Consider the following 11,911-nt stretch of genomic DNA (forward strand, 5'->3'; position numbering starts at 1 on the left):
GTGATCGAATAGCCGTAAAAGCCGTTCGACAACATCCGAGGTAAGTCCTCAAGAAGTGACCCTACTTGAATTATGTGAAATGATGTATGGATGTGTATTGATTATTGATTATGTGTGTATGAGTATTTGAATGATACCCGGGCTAAGTCCCGAAGGCGATTATGCTAGTGATCATAATTGTGTTTGAGCCTTAGTAACGAAAATGAAATATGTATGTCCAATGATTATTGATGTATGTGTGCATGAGAAATTGAATGATATCCGGGCTAAGCCTCAAGACAATTATGTTGAAATTATATCCGGGTTAAGACCAAGGCAATTGTGCTAGTGGCTACATCCGGGCTAAGACCAAGGCATTCGTGCGAGACATTCTATCCGGGCTAAGACCCGAAGGCATTTGTGCACGTGGTTATATCCGGTTATATTCCGAAGAATCTTGGGCTGGAGGTGAGTGTTGGTTGCTGTAATAAATTCAATTAGTACGCTCAAAAAGCCCAAAGAATAAGGTACGTTTATATGTGCATTGGAAAGTCGACATGTTTGAGCAACATTCGCTCAATCGACTAATGAATTTCAGCTATTGAATTGATCGATACTTTGTGAAAGTATATAATGATGAAGTGTGAAGTAAGAATGACTATGTGAAAGAGTATTAATGGAATGATGTATTTGGTTATGTGAATGTATTGCTTTAATTAAAGCTGATTATATTCCTTGAGACTTACTAAGCATAAAAATGCTTACCCCGTTGCTTTGGCTCTCTGTTTTATAGATTTCGCTCGATAGCAATCGGATTCGGGATCAATAAAGTCGAAGTCATCCACACTATCAACGCCTCTATTTTGGTATAAATTTTGTTTGAACTTTGAAATGGCATGTATAGGACTACCCCTTGTTGGTTTAAAAATGTGGTGATGTATATGTATACGGCCATGCGAAAATGGCTCGTAAAAGGAAGCATGAACTTGGACTATTTTTGGTTTGTATGTATATATATGGTGTCATGAAGTGATTATGGATTGGAAATGGGAGTGTTGGTCACATGATCAGCCATTGGTATGGTTAAAATGATCATATATGAACCTATGTATGGCAAGACTAGTTGGTTCATGGAGACTACAAAATAGGTAAGACCTACCTTAAAACAGATGCTGCCAGCTGCAGTGACGTGAATGTGAAAAATCACCAAAATTTGTAGGAATGGTATTAAATAGTGAATAAGCTATGTAAATGAACCTTGATGAGTCTATTTTCATATGGAAGAAATGAAATGGTCATAGGAGTTACATGTTAAGAGATATTAAAGCTATTGTGAGACAGGGCCAGAACGGTTTCTGGGTCCCCTGTCGCAACTTTAAAAATTTACTATAAATTATCCAGATAGAATTAGGAGTCTTGCCTTATATTTACAGATTCTATTTTGAGTCTAGTTTCATTAGAAACAAACGGCACCAGTATTAAAGCCCTGTACAGAGAGATATTCAAGTTATAACGCGCGAAGGTCAGAGCAGTCGATCCCTGTAACATGGGTGACTTTAACTAATAAACTGTACCAATTGGCCTGACCAAAAATTCTAGAAATAAATCCATGGATGGATATATGAGTCTAAATTCAGGGAAAATTTACGAAACCAGTTTCCGAGTTTTGAAACTCGAGATATGATTTTTAAGGTGATGGTGACGCAGTTTTCCAGCCTGACTGGAAATGTCAAATTGGTGGGCAAAACATGTGAACTTGGCTTGTTAACCCCTCGTGTCCGACACCGGCGATGGTCTCGGGTTCGGGGTGTTACACCATGTGTCCCCTGCATCTTAAATTCGAGAAAACAAAATGCTTAGAATTGAGCACACGGAAAGAGACACGGGCGTGTGTCTTGGCTGTGTGAAACCTGAATCTAATTTCGAAAGAATTTAATTAACCACACAGCCTAGCACATGGGCATGTGGCATAGCCTTATGCACAAGTCAGAGAGTTACACGGGTACGAACACAGCCTGCAGCACGGGCGTGTCCCTTGGACCACACTGGTGTGTGAACCCTGCACCTTAGAAAATTTTTGAAGTGTCGTAAAAAATTCTTAGAGTTTCTGATTAAGTCCCCACTTGATTCTAATGCTCGTATTGGGCCTCGAGGGTCCATTTAAGGGACAATATAAATAATCTTGGTTAATAAATAGTAATTTACTTGAATTATCTAAAATGTTCTGAAAGTTCTGGTAATGTTTTGTAAACCTGTTTCGACGACAGATACGGGTTAAGGGGTGTTACACACAGGCTACGTTAGTCGAGAATCGACTAAATCGTAGCTTTGGTACCAATGAATGTAACACCCCTAACCTGTATCTGTCGCTGAAATAGGGTTACAGAGCATTACTGGACTTATATTTTAAACAATCATTCAAATTTAGTCATATAGTCCCTAAGACGAGCCCTCGAGGCTTAAAACAAGCATTAGAAGTGGTTCGGGACTAATTCGAATACTTAATAAATTTTTTAAAAAATTTAGAAAATTTTCAAAGTGCAGGGGACACTTGTCCGTGTGGAAAGGCCGTGTGAGAAGAGACACGCCCGTGTCACAAGCTGTGTGGACATTCGAAATGAGATCACATGGCCATGTCTCAGCTCGTGTTCGACCCTGTGTAACTCTCTAACTTGGGTCACACAGCCAACCACACGCCCGTGTGACTAGCCTATGTACCCTTCGAAATGTCCTTATATGCCCGTGTGCTAGGTCGTGTAAAGCTACTGACTTGATTTCTAAATAAGTACTAGGGAACACACGGCCGTTTCACCTAGACATGTGTCACACACGATTGAGACACGCGCACGTGTCTTTGCCTGTGTGGACAAAAATAGACCATTTTTCAAGCCTTATTTCTCACCCAATGTGTAACACCCCTAACTCGTATATGTTGCCGGAATAGGGTTACGAGGCATTACCAGATAATACACATCATTCACATACATTTATGCATTCATAATCAATATCCATTCAACTCATCCACATTGTCCCTTATAAGGTCATACGAGACCTTCAAACAAGCTTAAAAGTGGTTCGGGACTGCACCGATAACATTTGCAAACTTTGAGAAGCTTATAAAATTTCCAAACATTCAATGGTCACATGCCCATATGAATAGGCCGTGTGCTTCACACGGCTATCAGACACGCGCATGTCACAGACCGTGTGAAAATAGGGCATACATTCTGACTTGCGCCACACGACTGAGGATACGCCCGTGTGAAAACTGGAGGGGTTACTGACTTGGGTCACACGGCCGACCACATGCCCATGTGCCAACCTGTGTGTTACACATGGTCAGTAGACACGCTCGTATGTCTAGGCCATGTCAAACCTATAGGGTATACTGACTTAATTCGAAAGGGTACCCCAGCGGACACACGGCCATGTTGCATGACCTGTGTTGCACACGGTTGAGACAGGCACTCTTGTGGGCAAAAATAGGCTATTTGCAAAGCCAATTTGCCACCCTTTTCTCAAGCACACCTAGCAATCAATATGGTACCATTTCAATACATTTATAGGCAGACAAAACATGCCAATTCATACTTATTTCATGCCATTTATAAACCATTCTCTTAACTGCTCAAATCCATAACCAAAACATACCAAATCAATATGCTAAAATTATCAAACTTACATAATTTATAAATGCATTTCCTCATCATCTTATCATCTATTTCATTCTTCAAATCATACCATTTCATCATCTCAAAACCAAGCCACAACATATCATCATTCAAGCATTAACTCACCAAATGACAACTTGTTACGTAAGCAACCATATAACCATACTAAACACCTAATTCAGGCCAACCTAAATAGCCATACACACCAACATTTACACCATTTCACAAGCCAATACAAATGGCTAATATCATATCTCAAAACTTATCATCAAAGTACTAGCCTATACATGCCATATACTATATTTACAAAGCTTCAAAAGTACCAACAAGAAGATTGATAGCCTATAAAATAGGGAAAGAACACACAAAGTAATCTTTAAAAGCTTAGTAAGCCCACTACAGGAAAATAGGGCTTTAGCGGCGTTTTTAGTGGCGTTTTATCAAAAAACAGCGCAAAAATTTTAAAATACAGAGCAATGCGTCGTTTTAAAAAAAACGCCACTAAAAACAGAGCATTAGCTCCGCTTTTGGTAAAACGCCGCTAAAAACAGAGCATTAGCGGCGCTTTTGGTAAAACGCCGCTAAAAACCAGAGCATTAGCGGCGCTTTTAGTAAAATGCCGCTAAAAGTCATATAACCCCTAAACCCCAAGAAAATCATAAACACTAATCTATAACCCTAAAAAATAATTATTAAAATTTATGGTTATACAATATATTAAATATTTTCTTATATAATCGTAAAAGAGATAGTATTGAATTTATAATATTAAATTAATTATCATTATAGTTTAAGGTTTATGGTTTAAGATATATGGTTTAAGGTTTAAGCAGGTTTAGGAGTTAACTATGGTTTAAGATATACGGTTTAGGAGTTAACTAGTATTTGAAGGTTTATGATGAATTATGGGTTTAGGGATTATGATTTAGGGTTTAAAGGTTAGGGTTGAAGTTTACAATGGGACAATTATTAACTTCTTAAGAGATAATTTCCTTTCCAGATTCTTACTTGGGATGCTATTAAGAAAGGGTGATTTTGAAAGTGGAATTAGCATTTGTTGAACTATGTATAATTTCCAAGCTTATATAACATAAAAATATCTTCTGAGTGGACATTATAACTAGAGTGTTCCAATAGAGAAATTGTTTTATTAAAGTTATGTAACTTTGTATAAATAATAATGCTATTGTGTTTTTTATCTATTTTTTTGGTTTAAATATATTTAGATTAAATAGAATGTCTCAAATAAAATATGTTAAAAATTAAGTTTAGGTTAAGGGTTTAAGGAAATGATACTATTAGCTAGAAATTAATTGAAGAACATTTGGATTTTACTAAGACTCATGCTATTTTGTATATACTCATATTATTTAATATAAGAATATAAACATATATATATGTGTTTTAATTTGTACTACACTAACATTGGCCACACGAATTCCCATAAATATGTTTACGATTATGGTTTAGGGTTAACAGTTTTTAAAGTACTTTATAGTTTGGGCTTTATGGTCTAGGAGTTATGGTTGGTTTAGGGGTTACCGAATGGTTTTGGGGTTTAAAGTTTGGGGTTAGGGGTTTTGTGTTTGTGGTCTAAGGTTTAGGGTTTAGAGTCTCAAGTTTAGGTTTTAAATTTAGAGTATAATTTTGGATTTTAATTTAGAAGATAAATGTATATAAGATAAATATATATAAATTATTATTTTAAAATATATATAAATATATATATGAAAAGTGGTTTAGTGTGCAATTGTGTACATGAACTGTAATTTGATCTAGATCTTGTAAAATATTTACGTTATTGATATAATAAATAGCATCATGTTTTATTTAATTAATTTATATGCATAGATAATATGTATTTTAAAATGTGTATTAAATCAAAATTAAAGTTTCAACTATAGTTAGGGTTTAGAGTGTAAGTTTATGGTTTGAGGTTTAAGTTTAAAGTATATTATTGAAGACTGAACCATTATTTAGAATTTTATGAGATTCTTGCAATTTGTACTAAACCTAATATAAATATATGAAATATATATTTTGTACTACACTAACATTCATCACAAGAACATTATTTAGATATAATTTAAAAGAAATTCTAAATATATAGTTTTAAATTTTGATCAATTTTATAAAATATTAAGGTATTAGCCGCTAAAGATCGGAAATAGTGGCGTTTTTTTAGAAAACGCCATAAAATTTCATTATACATTACAGTAAAACGGCGTCGTTTCCTCTGAATAGTAGTGGCTTTAGCGGCGTTTCTATAATAAACGCCACAAATCATATTAGAACGACGTCATTTTGTACTGTAGATAAAAGAGGCGTTAGTGGCGCTTTGCTGAAAACGCCGCAAAAGGTCTCATTACCGGCGGGTTGATGAAAACGTCACAAAATTTCCTTATTTGAAACGGCGTCGTTTTTTCACTCCTGAGGTTTATGCCCTTTACCTGAAATCAGTTTCATTTTTTGCTAAGTCATTTTCCCCCATTTCGTCTCTTCTTTCCGTAAATCCCTAAAATAAAAAACACCTCTTTCTTTTTCCCCAAATCATCCCCTAATTCCCCAAACTCGAAATCCCTAACATTTTCCCCAAGTCCCTTTTTTTTTCCCTTAATCTGTTCCCCCATCCCCAAAATCCCTAACTATTTTCCCTTTCCTCTCGTCGACCGTCATATGCTTCATGGGTTTGAAATGGTTAGTTTTTGAGTCCCCTTCAGATTAATGTGTAGTTACTGTATTACTTGCCTTTTGTTTTTTTGTTTGAAATGGTTTGAAATGGGTTTGATCTCGATGATTATACCCTTGTTTTATGTAAACCACCGGGTCTAGTGTTTCTGGTGCTGTTTTTAACTTAACCACCACAATTAGTGGTGCTGGAATCATGGCTTTACCTGCTACTATGAAGGTTCTAGGGCTTGTTTTAGGGATTTTTTTGATAATCTTGATTGGGATTTTGTCTGAAATTACTGTCGAGTTAGGTTTGCGGTTTCTTGTTAAGCTAGATCTTATGGGGAAGTTGTGCAAATTGCAATGGGGAGAACTGCTAGGGTTTTGTCTGAGATTTGGATAATTGTCAACAATGTAGGTGTCCTCATAGTTTATTTGATTATTATGGGTGATGTTATGTCTGGTTCGGTTCGTCATATTGGGGTTCTCGATCAGTGGTTAGGACATGGTTTTTGGGATCATAGGAAGTTATTTGTTTTGGTTGTTATGGTTGTTTTTCTTGCTCCACTTTGCGTGTTAGATAGGATTGATTCATTGAGCATGACTTTGTTGCTTGGTAGCTCTCATTGTTGTTTTCGTTGTGGTTTGCTTTGCTGTTGCATTCATTAAGCTTATTGAAGGAAGCTAGAGGCTCCAAGGATGAGCCCAGATTTTGGATCGAAAATGGAAATTTTGGATTTACTAGTAGTTATCCCTATTATGACTAATGCATATGTTTGCCATTTCAATGTTCAACCTATATACAATGAGCTCGAAGGGCAATCTCCTCAAAAGATGAATCGGTGGGAGGATCACTGGCGCTCTTTGTGTTGTGGTCTATGCCCGAACAACAATATCGTGGTATTTGCTTTTGGAAAGGACTTGAAGGTGATGTTTTGACCAATTTTGATAGGAATCTGGGAATTCGTTTTAGCACTGCTTTGAATTATATTTGCTCTTCATTTGGTTCTGGTTTTCCTTGTTATTCACTTTTCCCTACGACAAACTATGGATAACTTGGTGTTTGAGGGATCAACTCCTCTCACGGAGAGTAAAAAAAGGTCTTTGGCATTAATAATAATATTGTTAGTGCTTATATATATTGGATGTACTATGATCCCAAATATATGGACAGCTTTCAAATTTTTGGAGCAACAACAGTTGTTTCCTTAGATTTTACGTTCCTGCTCTAATTGCATTGAGGATAAGTCAGCAAGAAGAGAGCATGAGCTTGAGCAGAGTAGAAAATTTTTTATCGTGGTTAATGTTAATACTGGCTGTGATAGTTAGCATTGCTGCGATAATCGGGAATATTTATACCAAATTGCAATGATAATATGTATACAATGTAACTTACTGTCTTTTAATGGTATTGAGCTTGGTCATATTTCTCCTGTTAATGTTATACCAAATTGCTGGCTGTTTTTTTTTATCATTTTATTTGTTTATTCCCACCTGTTATTAGCAAATATAATTAATATTATACCAATCATTAAATGTTGTTTATTTTTAGAACTCATTTGATTGTTTTGTCGACCAGAAATAGACTTCTGTTCTTCAAATGCAATGAGTAGGCTAGTCTCTCGACATTATTAGAGATCAATCCCAAGCATCTCTAAATAAACCCTCAAGAAAACATTTCCAATTCAATCAAGGTAAACATTGTCTTCCCTAACATTTATGTTCCTTTCAACATGTTTTTCCTTTTATGTTTTTAATGTTTAATTAACATTTAATTACATTCCTAAATTTTAATGTTTTTCCTAACATTTAATTAACATTTTAATTACATTCCTAAATTTTAAGCTTATTTCATCCACTCTTTTTGTGTTTTGTCTCGATTTGGCTTCCTTCGTTAAGTTTCTGTAGAAGCTTACTTATCTTTTATTTGCAAGAAATGATTTAGGTAATGGAAGATGTATGCCTGTGTGTTTGTGTCTCCATATAAGTATGTATTTGGTACTAGATGAAAGCTTTACTCCAGTTTTGAAATATAGACCAAGTTTTGCATACATTGATCAATTTCTGGCTCTTTTCCTTTGAATACATGGTTCTCTTGATACTAAATACTCAGGTACTTTCTGCATATTCTGTGATTCTTATTAGATAAGTTATATATCAACAGTTATGTTAGTTTTCATCAAGGCCTCTGTAAACATAAAGTTGGTATTCTGGTTAGGAGAAGTTAATGTTTATGAGTTTTGTGGAGTATGATTCTGCACATGCAAAGTTAGTTTGCTTAAGGCTGTGCATTTTCATGTTTACATAATAATAGTGATTCCATTTTGGTTTTTTAGATGTTCTTTTGGTCTGTTTTCATGTTTCTATCCAACTTATGTGTTTAGTGTGGACTTAGATTTATTTAAGAGTTTAATGCTGTCTTGTTGCTCACGTTTTATATAAAAAAATTGTTATATTTTGTTTGAAAATGCTTTTCAATTTCTAATTATAAAATGAGATGTCGATTGAAGGTAATAAATGCTATGGTGAAGGAAGAAAATGGCACTGATAATGGTATTTAGAATGGCAAGCTTATATTGGATATAGTAAATTGCAGCAAGACTCAATATATTATGATGTTTTTCATGGTCATTGGCAAATTCCAGTTGATTGGGGTTCAAGCAATTGATTTTAATATTTAATATTTAATATTTTTAAATGTCTTTAAAAGTTATAACTAATTTTTATCAAAATAGTATTAACTATTATTTGAAGATGAATAAGCATGAATAAGAACACGTGATAATCAGTGTCTTATTGAGTAGTTCCTGTCATCACATCCTTAAGTTTCCTTTGTCCCATTGATGATAAGTGTGCTTTCTATCTGATGCGCTTTTGCTGATTTTTTTGAGGTGTACACCTTCATTTCTTGCTTCTGCTCCTCCTGTAAGTATTGGTTCAACTGAAGCTGCCATTTAATCTTCGAATTAATATTTGGTACTGATATAGATAAAGTTTTTGTATTTACTTAAACTGAAATATATTTGGTGCTACTCTTATAATCTTACATCTATTCTAGGTACTATCGAGCACCTAAAATAATATTTGGTGCAACTAAATACACCATAGCCATTAACATTTGTTCTAGGTACGTACAGGTTTCGTTGCTAAATTTTTTTCCTTATTTCTATGCATTTTCACTTTAAATTACTTAACAAATATTACTTTTTGGACTCCACCTCATTTCTTTGGTGAGAGAGGAGTAGACCAGGTACGTTTTATTAAGGTACGTTTTATTTCAAAATTGTAATCAATAATAGTTTTATCATGATAATTTTGGAAAAATTAATATTTTGGGGTTGCAATTTTGTAAAGATTTAATTGTTGGTTCTGTTTGGAGCAGAACTATTTTGTTTCAAATTAATTTTTTTATATTTGGTTCAACTTAATTATTATTTGATTCAACTTAAGTATGAATAAGTATGAATTAATTTTATTACCATATATGTAGCTTGCTTGTCCATTATAATTACAGCAATAGCTAACCTTCTCTCAACCTTATTTTAAATATTTTAAAGATTCAAAGTATATAGGTGGAAACTTTGACGGGTTGCCTTATATCGAAATGGAAGATATAATGGATCCTCCTAGGTGTAACAATGCCATGTATGATGAATCTTAAAAATTCAAAAGACTTGAAAAAGTTCTATCGCTATTGAATATTTATATAACCTTAATTTATTTCCAATATATTTATAAAAATTAAACTACGATTCTTTTTGATATTATTATATTCAAATTACTATTTTTATATTAATAATGTTTGATTTTAATATTTAATATTTTTAAATGTATTTGTATAAAAAGGATTGATCATTGTTTAAATATATTATAACTAATTTTATCAAAATAGTATTAATATTGATCATTACTTAAATAAATTACATAACTCACATAACGTACATAACAACTTACATAACTTAAGTAATACATGTAGTTTAATCTAATAATTTCCTTAAAAGCATATAGTTTAAAGTTCAAATTTCATAACTTACATAATCTACATAACTTACATAAAACATAAATATATATCATATCAAGACTTACATAATAAACAACTTACCCGTGTAACTTATTGCCAACTTTAGACTTCAACAACTACGAAATGGATAGGACTTGGATGAATTTCTCAAGGGCAAGCAACGAGTATCAAAATGGAGTGCAATCATTTTTAGATTTTGCATTTCACAATTCAAGCCAAGAGAATATGATTCTTTGCTCGTGTAATAAGTGTGGCAATATCTATTGGCATTATCGTTAAGTTGTCTACGAACATCTAATTGTTGACGGCTTCATTCGGGGGTATAAAAAATGGATTTTCCATAGAGAGTGTACACCTAGTGGAGCCTCTTCGACGATTAGTCCGTGTTATCCTTATAGTGGTTACCGTCAGCATGTTAGAGAAGATGATATGGAAGGTATGATGCGGGATGCATTTAATATGCGGAGTGAAGGTTTCCAATCATTTCCACCAAACTATGTTGCATCCGATGATTATAATATTGGTGGGAATACTTTTATGGAAACGCGAAGAAGTGTACCAGATGAACAACTGAATGAAGAAGCGGCGAAGTTCTACACGTTACTTGGTGAAATGAATGAAGAACTTTATGAGGGATAAAAATTTTCGAAAATGTCATTCTATTCCACTTAAAATGTTTGGGAGGGTGGACCGAAAACTCTTTGACAATGCTGTTAGAGCTTTTGAGAGAAATGTTTCCATTTGCAAAAATCCCTCAATCATGTAAAGACATGAAGAAAGTGATAAAATATTTGGGCCTTGGGTACAATAAAATTCATAATTGCCTAAATGATTGCATGTTGTATTGGGGTGATCAGAGAAATCAACAGTCTTGTCATGTTTGCGGTAAATCTCGTTGGATAATAGAGATGCAGAAGATGTTAATGAGGATGAATATGGGCCACAGTGTAGAAGGAAGCCGAACAATATTTTTCGATATTTCCCGCTAATCCCAAGGCTTCAAAGGCTATTCATGTCGTCAAAGACAGCTGAGTTTATGACGTGGCATCATGATCAACGAACGGATGATTGATTATTAAGGCATCCTGCAGATTCTTTTGCATGGAAAGCATTTGACAATAAATTTCCAAGCTTTTCAAGTGATCCTCGGAGTGTAAGGCTCGGGTTAGCATCTAACGGATTTAATCCTTTTAAAATCATGAGCACCTCGTACAGTACTTGGCCTTGGTCCTTGTTCCTTATAATTTGCCTCCATGGCTCTGCATGAAGCAATCTTCTTTGATATTATCTATGATTATCCCCAGAGAGAAAGACCCCGAAAATGATATTAACATATATCTGCAGCCACTTATTGAAGAGTTAAAACAATTATGGGCTGGTGTTGAGACGTATGATGTATTGAGAAAGGAAAACTTTTACCTACATGCTACTTTGATGTGGACAATTAATGATTTCCTGGCATATGCGAATTTATCTAGTTGGAGTACCAAAGGACGTTATGCTTGTCCTTGTTGTGCTGCTCAAACGTGTTCACAGTGGTTATATAATGGGAAGAAGTTCTGCTATATGG

The 11,911-nt window shown here is 34.4% G+C and overlaps 1 pseudogene; it reads left to right on the forward strand.

Annotated features, from left to right (window-relative positions):
• The first annotated feature begins 6,468 nt into the window (after positions 1–6,468).
• Positions 6,469–7,692, forward strand: LOC108465633 (amino acid transporter AVT6E-like; annotated as a pseudogene).
• Positions 7,693–11,911: the final 4,219 nt, after the last annotated feature.

The sequence above is a fragment of the Gossypium arboreum genome, chromosome 11 (genome assembly GCF_025698485.1).
Source record: "Gossypium arboreum isolate Shixiya-1 chromosome 11, ASM2569848v2, whole genome shotgun sequence".
Lineage (NCBI taxonomy): Eukaryota > Viridiplantae > Streptophyta > Magnoliopsida > Malvales > Malvaceae > Gossypium > Gossypium arboreum.